The following is a 13,768-nucleotide window of genomic DNA, read 5'->3' on the forward strand; positions in this document are numbered from 1 at the left end:
ATATTCTGGTGGCAGAGTCACATCAGAATGTGGGTGCTGTGGCGTGAAGGGAGTACAAGGTCCAGTGAATGCCTCCTCACGGATTGACAGTTGGGCTGGATGTTGAAAGATGGAGTCAATCAGCCAATAATGGTCACTGGAGCATCCAAGCACAGAGAATAGTTGGTGCAAAGGTACCAAGCTTAGAGGAAGCATGATTTAGTTCAGAACCAGCAAATTTATACATGTGGCTGAGCTTGAATGAGAGGCAGAAACAGCAGCAGATGAGATCTACACATCCATGTATTTATTCATTCATTTAAGAAATGTATATTGAGAAGTGACTGTAGACCAATACTCTTGCTAATGCTGGGGATATTGTGGTGAACCATAGAATCCCTGACTTTATGAAATTTAAAACACATCGCGTCAAATAAAATTTAGATAAATGATTATAGAAATCAATAATTGTTTAGAATGATGATAAATGCAACAAAGGAAAAGCACAAAGTATTTTAAAGGCATCTAATTAAGAGAGGTGGCTCAAGTGGTATGGAACTATTGAAAGAAGTAATTGATTTAGAAAGAGCAGGAGTTAGCTAAGAGAAGAGGAAATAAGTGAGGAAGGATTGAGCATCCCATGCAATCTTATAAATTATATTAAGCTTTGCCATAATTCTAAGAGCACATTGGAAGTCACAGAGGATTTTTAACTAGAGACATGACATGATATAATTTGTAACGTCAGAAAGATCTCTTGGTCACAGTGTGGTGAATAGATTGTAGTTGAGCCAAAGTAGATTGGGCAATATTTAGAAGGCTATGTCACTAAGTAAAATCTTATGCTAGGGAAGTGGCCATAGAATTGGAAATAAGTAAGAGATTTTTAAAAATATTTTGGAAGTTGTATCAGCAATTCTCAATGGTCAATTGAAACTGAATAGTGAGAGAGAAAGAGAGAAGTTTTTAGTGTTAATTTCCAGGTTTGACTCCAGTGAACAAGTCATTCATCCTTTGCTGAAATGTGGAATACTAGAAATAGAGAGGACTTGGAGGAAAAGCAGTGATTTTATGTTGGATGTATTAAGTTGAATTGTGTTTAAGATATTCAGGTAGGAATGTTGAGTAGGCTGCTTGGATAGGTGAGTAGGGAACTCAAAGAAGATTGGATCCTGAAGATTGAGAGTCATTAAAGGATAAATGACAGTAAGGTTATAAAAAGGAATGGATTAGGAGTGCCTGGGTGGCTCAGTTGGTTAAGTGTCTGCCTTTAGCTCTGGTCATACATCATCTCAGGGTCCTGGAATCCAGCCCCACATCAGGCTTACTGCTCACCAAGGAGTCTGCTTCTCCCTCTCCCTCTGCCCCACCCACCACCACTACCCCACCTTTTCTCTCTCTCTCTCTCTCTCTCAAATAAATAAATAATTTTTTTAAAAGGAGGGGGAAGGGTTGAATCACCTGGGGGGGAAATATTGGATGAAAAGAGAAGAGGGCCTTGCAAAGAATCTTGAGCATCTTCCAGTCCTCAAGTAAGAAAAGATGAGTTGGGAGATGAAATAGACAAGGAACAACTAGTGAGGTATAGGGAAATTCACGGTAAAGTGTTGTCACGGAGGTGAGAGTCAGATAATATTTCAGAAAGGGTGCAGTGATCCAATGAATCTGATGAGAATGGAAATAAAATCAGAACTGAAAAGCATCTGCTAGATTTGGTAACATGGCAATTATATCTTGTCAAGGGCTGTTTCAGTTGTATCTTAGATATGGAAATCGATTTGGAACAAAGATGTATGAGTGAGAGATGAGAAAGTAAAGACGAAGCAAAAGGAAAATATTTTGAGAAGTTTGATCTGCAAAAGAAGAACAGTGGTACAGCAGTAAGTAGAGGGAATATGGAGTCAAGAAAGATTTGTGGAGAGAAGCAGAGTTCAGGTCATAATGCACTTTGCATAACATGCTAAAAATCATCAACTTTTTAAAAAATATTTTATTTATTTATTCATAGACACAGAGAGAGAGAGGCAGAGACACAGGCAGAGGGAGAAGCAGGCTCCACACAGGGAGCCCAACGTAGGACTCGATCCCAGGTCTCCAGGATCACACACACCCCAGGCTACAGGCGGCACCAAACCGCTGCACTACCAGGGCTGCCCCAAATCATCAACTTTTATCTTGAAATAGAGAGGTAAAAGTGATGGAGACATCAAGCATGTCTCTAAGGTTTCTTGGCTTGCAAAACTAGCTGGACATGTGTACTATTCACTGAAAAAGGGAATAAAGAAGAAAAATAGATTTGGAAAGTATGTGCTCTCACTGAGTTTAAAGTGTCTATGGGACTTCTGAGTGGTGTTGTCCAGTAGCTGATATATTTATATGCTTCCCAAGAGAATTGTCTGGGTGATGTAGTTGGAGAGAGAAAAAAAAAGGCAAATAAATACTGTGTGCAACACTGAGTTGCACGGAGGCTAAGCCTGTAAGGGATTCAAAGGAAAAACCTGTCATTAACCAGAAATGTAAAGCCACTTTCACTAAAGAAGTGGGATTTCAGTCAGTTTTGTAGGGTTGGTAAAATCCGTATGAAGGGAGCTAAAAAAGTGAGAAGAGTTGAGACTATTACAAAAAGTCATAACGACAAGCATAAAGGCATGGAGGAAGAAGTATGCATGGCCGATAAGAAAGAAAGGTCAGGTCAAAATGATTTTTTCCTGAGTCAATTTGAGTTGAAGTCTACAATCAATTTATCAATAAAAACATATAAAGACAGACACACATACACACTAAATTAGGGTTAAAGAATGAAAAATTTATAGGGAGGGGGATGAATGAGACATCTGGGTAGTGTCACATTTTTACCCTGTAATTGCTATAAATGAAGTGAGAAAAAGGTGATTTCTGATGAAATTCCTTTCTCTTCTGTCATGATTAACAGCTTTGAAAATGCCTTCATATCTGTTACTTCATTTTGTCCTCTTGTCAACATAGATGTTTAAAGATGCTTAGTGGTTGCCTAAGGCTATGAGCTAGTGACTGACCAACAGCTAAGCTCTTCTTTCATCACAAAACCTGTTCACCATATAACTGTGTTGTGGCCTTGTAGGTCTTCCAAATAGTGTAAACATGGAGTTTGTCTAATGACCATTTGCTCATTTAGTTGGGATTTTTTCCTTTATTTTTCTAAAACTAAATGTTTCGATATTAATGGAGATAAAGGTACATGTTTTTCAAAGATAAGTCCTTAGGAACTCGTGTGAAGGAATCCGTGATGATTGTAATATCAAGTAGTCTCATTATTGTCTTAAATAAGAGTCATCTCCTTGAAGAGGTAACGCTATTTTTAAATGTTTCCCAGCACTATGGAGATGTAAAAATCTAAGTGACTACAGATGATAGCCTGTGCTGAGATATACCTGTTGGTAGATTTCTATGGAAATAGAGCAACTTAGCATTTTTTTAAAAATGGACTTATAGAGATATGTGGAAATAATAAAATGATGAGAGGATTCTTAATATAGGTGTGTTTTTCCCCTTGGAAAAAGAGAAGCTCTCTTAACTCTTCAATGAAGAGTAATAATGGCAATGACCCTTTAAAAATAAATCCTCCAATCTGTCAGATAAAAATTATATCTCAGCTTAAGAATTATTCCAAATGTTTACATCATAAATGCTAATTCATTACAGATATTTTTGCAGTCAGAATGTGTTTGATGACTCATAACTTTTAATCAATTTTCATATAGCATTCTTTAGGAATTTTTTTGGATGATTTGTTAACTCCAATTAATAAGAACTTTTATTCTTATGTTCTTTGCATTAATAGGACCCTTAAGAGAGTCATAAAATGGCATGAATTCCTAACAAACACCTGTCAAAAGTTCAGAAATCACAGAATTAAAGCTAGTGACTCACCAAAGTAGTAATTAGTAAATGTTTATTGTGCACACACCAAAAAGACAGTTTGCAAATTGGGAGCACTCAAATCAAAACACGGAATGAGGCTCAGAGATATATTTTATAAAGTGTCTTATATACTGAGAACAAAGTAACTGGTTATAAAATTAGAATTTTCTTAACTGGTAGGGAATTGGTCAATGGTTATCTCTGATCAACCTTGGGAAACAGTTTAAGTTTTGCTTATGATTTTCAGAGGCATAAACAAAAAGTGACCCAGGTCAAATTAGTCTTGCAAAATAAGCTAAATTAATCTTTGTTTGAATGACTAAACTGATTTTGTCTGCTCAGGGGATTTTGAAGGCTGGTCCCTGTTTGTTTTTCATTTTAATATATATATCACTTATTTATTAATCACATTCAACATTTAACCAGGGCTGTTCTTACAGAAGATAGGGCAAAAAAAATGCTGTATGTAAATATATATTCATAGAGGACAGTAATAAACTCCAAGAGCCAATTTTTAGGGAATAAAAACTACAGAAAGGTGACCTGAGAGACATTGGAGTGGAACTCTGGGTTCCTTAGCTGATTGTCAGTATAATGTAATGGATAAGAGAGACTCAGCTTCCAGTTCTAAGATGCTGCTTAAAACCTATATAGTGTATAGACATGAGAATCTTCCAGCCAAGAGAGAATAACAGGGTCTAGGTTTCCTGTCCTACCTGAAACAACCATTAAAACCAAACAAAGTATATGGAAAAAAAATAGTTTTTATGACACAGGGCATCAGGCAAAACAAGGTACATGGGGAACAAATGAGCTTTACTACTGCCCTGTATAGGTAATAAGATGACAAAGGAGATAAAATTAAATCATAAAGAATATTCAATCATGCCAAAAAGAGAAAAAGAAGGAAAAGGAACAAAGTTCAGATGAGACAAATAGGAAAAAAAAAAAAAACAAGGTCATAGACTTAAACCTAACCATATTAATAATTACATTAAGTATAAATGGTCTAAACACTCCAAGTAACCACAGACATTGTCAGATCAGTCAAAAAAAGGCAAGACTCAATTATATAACACCTACCACATGATCTAGCCATTCCACTTCTAGGTATTTTCCAAAGGAAGTAAAACCATATGTCTACACAAAGACTTGTATAAAAAAATGTTTATACCAGCTTTATTTGTAACAACCCCAAGCTAGAAACAACACAAATGTCCAATAACAGATGAGTGGATACACAAATTATGGTGTATCTCTACAATGGAATGTTACACTGCAATAAAAAAATAAACTATTGATATATAGAATAACAGGAATTAATTTCAAAATATCTTTAGTGATATCTTGAGTGAAAGAAGCCAAACTATATAAAAAAATAATACATACTATATGATTCCATTTGAAAGAAATTCTAGGAAATGCATACTAATATAGTGACGGAACACAGATTAGTGGTTGCCTGGGGATATGTCAAGGATTGGTGGTCGCAGGGGAATGAAGGAGGGAGGGATTACAAAGGAGCATTAAGGGGATTCTTGGGGTGATATGTTCAGTACATTGATTACACAAGTAGTTTCAGAGACATATATACATTTCAAAACATATTAGATCATATACTTTGGATACATACAGTTTATGTATGTCATTTTACCTTAATGAAGCTGTTTTAAAAATCTATATGACCTTGGACAAGTTGCTAAAACTGGACTTAACTATAAAGAGTCAACTTTATAAGGTTACTGCATGGATTAAATGGGATACTTGTGCGTCAGAAGTTTTACACATTACCTGGCACATGAGAAAACCTCAGTGAGAGTCTCCAGGGTCCTTTGCAGAGTACCAGATGGTTTACATTCTATTTCCTCTACCCCCCATTGACAGTGAATAGCACAAATGTACATGACCATGAACTTTTATCATGCCCCATAAGACAAGTCATCATGATAGCACTTTTGTGAGTTTGTTGGCAAGAAATTAATCTTCTAGCATTGCTGGGCTGTCTAATGCTTGATTGCAGTAAATTAACTCTTGTATGCTATCTCTGCCCTGAAATCTGTCTGTGGGCACCAAACTGCTATTATGCCAAGATTTCTGTTGGACAAAGTGACAGAAGCAGGATGGGGTGGGTGATAGCCAAAACTGGAGTAATTTTGATAACTATTTGATCCTCCAAAACTGAAGTGTCAAAATTAATCTAAGACCCCAAGTTCATAGCTATTTTTACATAGGTGGAGCAGATTTTGATGATATAAAAAGATGCGGCATTGAAACAGACTATTGTGGGCCGAATTATCCTCCTCCCCCGCACCCCCCGCAAATTCATATGTTGACATTCCAACCCCAATACCTCAGAAGCAACCATGTTTGAATATAGGGTCTTTAAAGAGATAATTTTCTTAAAATGAGATCACTAAAGTGAGCCCTAATCCAGTATGACTGGTGTCCTTTTAAGAGGAGATTAGGACATAGACACACACAGAGGGAAGATGAAGTGAAGGCACAGGAGAAGATGGTCATCTGTAAACCGAGGAGAGAGGACTGAGACAAAATTAACCCTCCAACACCTTAATCATGGACTTCTAGCCTCCTGGACTGGAGAAAATACATATCTGTAGTTTAAACCATCCAATCTGTGATTACAACAGTCCCAGCAAACTAATACACAGGCCATTTTTATTGCTCTTAAAAATCCAACATTTTCTTCTTTCTATTAGTACCCACCATCTTCTCTCAAGCCTAGTGAATTATTTTGCTTGAGAATACTCACTGCATCTCTGTTTTTATGTAGGTATACAAACTGCCCTGAAAATTCCTCCATCTACTGTATATATCTCTGTATTTGTGATTTTTCCTTTGTTAATGCCTTTCTGATTTTGCCTGCTGCTAATTGTTTTTCTTGGAAGTGTCATTTCTTCTTTGGCTTCGTACCACACTCCTATTACAAGCACAGAGTTTTCAGGAATCTCCCTCCTCTTTTCCAACAAGTGATCATCCTGGCTTACAAACGGAAATATTTTCCTCTGACTCATTCAACCTAAGGATGTTAAATTTGTGCAGTAGTTATTTACAAGTCATCCTTGCAAAGCATCAAGCAAATTGAAAGATGACATATATGAGATGCCATTTTTTTTTTTTTTGAAAACTGGGAATTTTACCTTTCCCTTAAGTAAACTAAATAATTCAAAGCTATACTTTGGTATCACCTTTGGTTAAATATGTATTGGCACCAAAACTAAATATTTGAAGTGACAATTGAGAATAGTTGAAGTGATGGCATCTTCTTTGACTACCTCCTAAAGCCTTCCCATATAGTGATAACTTTGAGGAGGCTCTGAAAGAAGAAAGGAAAGAGAAGTGAAGGTTTTAGAGGAGAAGGAAAGAAGCAAGGGACTGAACTTAGTAGTAAAAATTGTTTTCCCCAAAGCTTTTACACTTTTGTTTACACCAAAGTTTTTAATGTTTTTGTCAGCTGCACCTTATTAGTATATGAGGAGCTGGAGCTATTGTTTATGTTCATAATTGTCACCATCCTTTGACATTACAATTACTTTGAGTGACTAGCGCAATGCAAAAATGCAAATTCTTAGGCCCATTTCAGACCCACTGAATCAGAATCTTCAAGAGGTTGTGGCTCAAGACTGTGTTTTCACCATCCATAGCATTTTTGGGTCTGGAAACCACTCTTCAGTTCTGTGATGGCAGGGAAGAGCGGATGATGCTAGCACTCCCTAACTATTTAAAGAAAAAGGCAGAAAAGTAGGTAGGGCCCAGGAAAAGTGGCAGCAAATAAAATGAGTAAGTCCCCCGGTGTTCTGTTGATACCATTCTGAACACAGAAAGCCTTGTGAGGTTGGAAACAATTTCTTGTTACAAATAAGAACACTATTTCAGAACATATTGTTAATAGTTCAAAGTTCTCAAAAGATCAATATCTTTATGAACTGAGTTCAATATGTCTACTTATAATTGAGCTTTATGAGATTTATAATGATCCCTGAAAATATATTAGGCTACCAGATGGGAGCTGATCTCTTTCTTTTAAATCAAGAATTAAAACACATTAATTGCATAAAGTACTTTAAACAAATAAAAGTGCCAGTTTTCTGGTGTTTTTCCCTCCAAAAAGAGACCTTTTCAGTGTGGACTTTAGAAGCTGCAAAGATATTTTCAGTAAAGAGCACAGGTAGTTAGCCACTAATAATTGCCTCCTCTAAGAATGAGTATCATGTACTAGGCAAGTCATTCAACTTCTGTGATTCTCTGACTCCTGTGTCCACTCTGTAAAAATAAAAAATAAAAAAACCTATTAGGTTTATTGCTTAGTGATTCTTATAATGATTATGATATACCCAGTATCATACAATTTAAGAAGTTTCTTTAAACCATTACCTACCTTGCTCTTCAGGATCCAAGCCTTAATCTCATGTGTTTCCTGATCCAAATTACTGCCCTGACAAATCTTTAGGACCATACCTTATTTGCCAATTTCTTTACCCACAAAAGAGGGGTGTTGGGTATCATACATACTGAAAGACTACACCAACGTTAATTAACTGCCTGGGTTTCTAAAAGCCTCCTGTTTTTGAAATCCCTATGACTGTATCCCAACAGCCTCTCCATAGAACCTTGTCCATCAATCAATAGTTGACCCATGGTCTGCCAGCTTCATTTACCAATTTTTCTTGGATGCCTGTATTAATCTGGGTTTTTCAGAGAAATAGATCCAATATGATAGGATAGATAGATTTCATTAGATGTATTATAAGGAATTGGCTCACATGATTAGGAAGGTTAGTGAGGCCAAACTCTGCAATGTGGGCCAGCAGGCTGGAGACCTAGGAGAGTAGATGATGTAGTTTCCCTCTGAACGCAGTCTGCTGGAAAATTCACTTTTATTCAGGAAGGCCAGTCTTTTTGTTCTCTTTACACCTTCAAGTTTTATGAAGGGCCATCTGCTTACTCACAGCTCACCAATTTAAATGTTAATCCCCTCCAAAAACATCCTTCAAGCTAATATATAAAATTAACTATCACAATGCCCCATGCCCCCTGTCACTATTGTCTGGTCACTTGACTGAATTTCATCCTCCAAACATACACTGAGTTTATTCTCACTCCCAGTATCTGTCTTTTACTAAAAGAAGGTTAGTCACAGCTCCTAACTACACCTGGTCTATCCATTTAGCTCCCGGGAACCTAATTAAGCCAAACTATGTAGCAACTGAAATGTGGTAAAGTGATCAGTTTTTTTTTAATGAATGAATGGCATAAAGAAGTATCACAAAAGATGAAGTCCATGTCTCACATATTCATATCATTTTACAGTTTTTTGAAAACTTTTAACTATATAAGTCAAGAAGACTTATATACCCCCATATAAAAACTCATTTTTTATTCTTAAAAAAAAACAGTATGACTTTCCAATTCTGATTTAGCAAAATAATAAGAGCCCAATCTCTCCAGAAACACAGAAAATGAAGAAATGGAGTCTGAAATAAAAGAATGACAGGGTGTACCCCTGATTCTCAACCAGGAGATATTTTTTTCCCCTGTTCACAATTGGACAATGTCTGGAAACATTCTTGGTTGTCAAAACTGGGGTTAGCACTGGCATCTGGTGGGTTCAGGCTAGGGGTGCTGTGAAACTTTCTAGAATACACAGGGTAGCCCCCCACAGCAGTGAATTACCTCCAGCCCCAAATGTAAATAGTGCATTGGGGAAAGACTGTCATTTGAGTTGGACCTTAAACAATCAGTAGGATCCAAGTGGCATAGATGGAAAAACTTTATTCCAATCTAAGGATATTCCATAAACAAATAGGGAATAACAAATATGGAGGTCATTTAGAGAACCATAGTCAAATTTGTAAGTGGAGAGGAAATGGAAGATAGTAAATTCAGAAAGGTGGGTTATTAGGGTTTAGCAGGGCTTCTGAAATTTTAGCGCATTACAATTACCTGGAACTTTACCAAATCACTGGATCCCATTTTCCAGAAATTCTGATTTTGTACAATTAAAATGAGGCCTGAGAATTTGCATTTCCAGAAAATACCCAAGTGATGCTGATGCTACAGATCTGTGAACCAGATTTTTAAGACTCAGTTTTTAGATAGTCAAATATACCTAAAAAAATATTGGGAATTCAATTTCTAGGCAAGAAGAAGGTTATTAATCAAACAATTATTTAGGAAGATAACTCAAATAACAACATAAGATACTTAGAATTAGGGAGAAAAATCAGTCCAGAGAAATAAACCAATTGAAGGTCATGCCAAGAGTCACTGACCCACTTGAATCCCCTGCATCAGTGACGTGTGAAGCTGGAAGACCTGGGGCAATGTGCCTCTCTATGTAATTCTCTCTTGACCTCAGCTGTGTAATTATGGTTTGCCTGGAGTTTAGTCTTAGCCAGTTATGGTTCTTTGTAATGAATCTCCTGGGACAAACCATAAGTTGAGAGTGTTCAGACAAGGTCTCTGCGCTGCACTTAATAAGTGGGATTGAGGTCACAAAGCTAGGTGACAGGGCAAGGAGAGTATCCCTTAGATAACCAAATCACTTAAAAGTGTGTTTCTTTTCAGGTAAAAAAAGAAAGGGGGCGGGGAGTGCAGAGAATATCGCCTCTGATACCATCTCATCCCATTTTCCAAATTTTGCTTCAGGGTTGGGATAAAATCCATGCATCAGAGAGTCTTTGTGTAATAATGCAAAATTTGAAGAGCCTGTCAAACAATCTGTTCTGGAATCACACATGATACCTGTAGCAATCAGAGGGGCTCAGTTTGAACTGATTAGAATGCTTTCTAAACCCAGTTTTCTCTTTCTGGCTGGAAAGTACTACTCGCTTTATCTAAGGTGGTTGGTACCACTAGCCCTAGAAGAAAGAGAGAAAAAAAGTGTTCCTTTTAAGCAATTGATCAGATCTTCTTGAGGCTTAGGAGCTCTTATCAACAGTCTCTGCATACAAGCCAGCTGGAGGCTCTTGCCTCTACTGAAGGTCCCTCCTGCTTAATAGCTTCTAAACACAAGAACAAAACAAAACAAAACAATCAGATAAATGGAACATATATCAAACATATCTGCTCTATCTTCCCCTTCCAAGCTTTTCACCCTCTTTCCAATAAAGGATCTGCCTGCCTCTTAATTAATGTTGAGACTAGCATCTTCTGAGCAGAAATCCTGCCTGTCTTGATCACATCTTTCTTCCCTCGAGAGATCTTATGATCTGTAACCCCTATTTTATGTGTTTTTCCTTCCTTAGCTGGCTGCTTAGCATTTCTCCACATTCCTGCAATATTCACTTTCTTATGCTGCCCAATTTTGTGAATATGTTAACATACGTATTTTCCTAGTAAAATACATATATAATTTAAAGTCCTGGCTTAGGACTTAAGCAGGGGAAAAATGGAGGAATAAAGGAAGTAATGAGGAAAGAAAGGGAGGGATTGTGGGAGAAAGACAATTAAAATTGTGATATAGCGAAACACCAATGTGTCCAAAAGTCTTCAGTGGCTCTTGAACTTTGGTGTACATAAATGATGCTAGGGCTAATTGTTATGGCTACTAATTGTAGGGCCCCAGCCCTAGAAATTCTGAGATAGTAGGTCTGAACTAGGTGTCTAGGGACTACATTTCTAATATTCTCTCCAGGTGTTTTTGGTGTTGGTAACCTGGAATAACTAGAAAAAATTTTCAAGCTTAGATTGTCCCTTAAAAACACTGTCAGGGTAAACAGCCTGTCCTTGTCAAGGTTTGCCAGCTGAGAGGAGGGAGGGATGATAAACAGCAGCTGCTTAGATTTGAAATGTCTAGGGAATTAAGCACAGGTGGTAGGAGATTTACCAAACTTCTCTTAAGGCTCCATGCACCAAGATGGCCATCTGCTGTAGGTATCCAGGTATCCCTCACCCAGGCAGGCCACTCCCCTGTGTTCAGCTGTTAGACTACTTTCTCAGACCACTCCCCCACTTTCGTGTGCAAAAGCTTTTTGTTATAGATGGAATTTTGTCCCCTCCCCAAATTCATAGATTGAAACCCTAAGCCCTAATGTGCTATATAGGGCCTATAAAGAAATAATAAAGGTTAAGTGAGGTCATAAGAGTGGTTCTTCGTTATGATAGGATTGGTGTCTTTATAAGAAAAGGAAGAGACATCAGAGATCTTTCTCTTTGTGCAGGAGCACAAAGGAAAGGCTGCATGAGGACACAGTGACAAAGCAGTAATCTGCAACCCAAGGAGAAGGGCATCCCCAGACACCAACCCTGCTGCCACCTTCATCTTGGACTTCTCGCTCCCGAACCTAGTCCATGGTATTTGGTAGGCAGCCCAAGCAAGCTAGTATACCTTTCCTCAAAATTCATTTAGGTATTCTTCAGGCAAAGAGACCCTGCTTCCAGCCCCTAAAACCTTAGTAATATTTCACTAGTCAGTAAGTGAACTCAGGTCCCAGAAAAGCTGTGAGATATGACTCAAGAATGCTATGAAAATTGGGGCTGGGGATAGGAGGGTACTTGGAGCTACCACAGTCTTTCAGCTATTACATGGGTTGTAACATGAATTTGGTATCCTGGCTTCAAATCTCATTGCCTTTATTGCATTGTTTCTGTAAGAAAATGCATTCCAAAATCCAGATAACTGAATTTCAGCTAACTTTTCTAAGTCTTGGATTGGTTATTTTTCCTGTAGTTCCCAGGAAAGCTCCCAGGAATACCTGGGAGCTCTGGAAGAGTTCTGATGAGAACAATCCATTGCTTTTTTCTTCTAGATATCTTTATATTTACCCAAACCAGAACTTAGAGTTGTTTTATCTATAACTATTCGATTTTCTCAACAAATAATCCCTGGGTGCCCATGATGTGATATGTGATGTTCCAGATACAGAACAGCAAAAGTGAGCAAGATAAAGTGAAAAGACAAACAGAAACAAGGAGGTATATATCAATCAGGAGTGATAAATGCTACAAAGAGAAAGCAGCGGAAGGAGGATAGGGAAAGGGTCTTAATTTATAGGGGGTGGCCTGAGAAAGCCTCTCCGATAAAAAATACGAAACACTGAAGCAGAGACACAAAGGAAGTGAGATATTCAGCCACATGTGCCTCCGAGCAAAGATCACTTCACACAAAAGGAACAGCCCAGAAAAAATTTTTTAAAAAGCTTATTTAGCAGGACCATGCATGATATTTTTTCATAACAAGGAAGCCTGTGAAGCTGGAGGGGAGTAAGGAAGAGTTGGATAGATCTGAAGTCATGGAAATGGTAAACAGTTCATCATACAAGCTCTTCCAGGCCATTGTAATGTTGTCTTTACTCTGAGTCAAATGAAAAGCCATCGGAGGGAAGAAAGTAACAGAGCCGTGTGACTTGATTTATGTTTTTAAGTGATCAATTTCTTGTCATGAGGAGGAGTCTGCAAGGGTCAAGAAAGGAAGAGTAAACCAGCTAGAAGGCTACTGTGTTATTGGTAGACGACAGTGATTTAGAACAGGATGTGGGGCAGTATAGGGAATTAGTCTGGTACTAGATATATTCAAAATGTAGAAGCAACAATCTTTGCTAATGACTGGATATATTATGTCAGGGAGAGAGGAGGAAAAATATATTGGAAATTTGGTGAATTTGGTAGAATTAGCTACTTAAATAAATTGACGCATGTATCTGTTATCTGTAATGGTTTACAAATCGAAACATTGACAGTCATCATCTCTAATGATATAATTATAGAAAATATTTGTTGTTATTCCTAACAAAAATATATCACTTGTGTAATTTTTAATAGTTGCAGATACCTGAAAAAATATTCCCTGGTCCTTTGAATTTTATGGGATTCAAGACATGATTTCTATTGCATTTCTGATTTGCAGGATTAAATAGAGCAACCTAAAGTA

At 37.4% G+C, this 13,768-nt stretch overlaps 1 protein-coding gene across 4 annotated transcripts in view; it reads left to right on the top strand.

The window, feature by feature from the left end:
* The window catches only part of CBLB (Cbl proto-oncogene B), a 410,036-nt gene that overhangs the window by 102,547 nt on the left and 293,721 nt on the right, over window positions 1–13,768 (top strand). The window contains exon 2 of one of the 4 annotated variants that reach the window (XM_077884049.1): window positions 12,060–12,199. The exons of the other annotated variants lie outside the window; for them this stretch is intronic. The gene's annotated coding sequence lies outside the window, so the exon portion shown is untranslated. The remainder of the gene's footprint in view (window positions 1–12,059; window positions 12,200–13,768) is intronic. 4 annotated transcript variants of the gene reach the window in all.

Source organism: Canis aureus, chromosome 35 (genome assembly GCF_053574225.1).
Source record: "Canis aureus isolate CA01 chromosome 35, VMU_Caureus_v.1.0, whole genome shotgun sequence".
In the NCBI taxonomy this organism is placed as follows: Eukaryota; Metazoa; Chordata; class Mammalia; order Carnivora; family Canidae; genus Canis; species Canis aureus.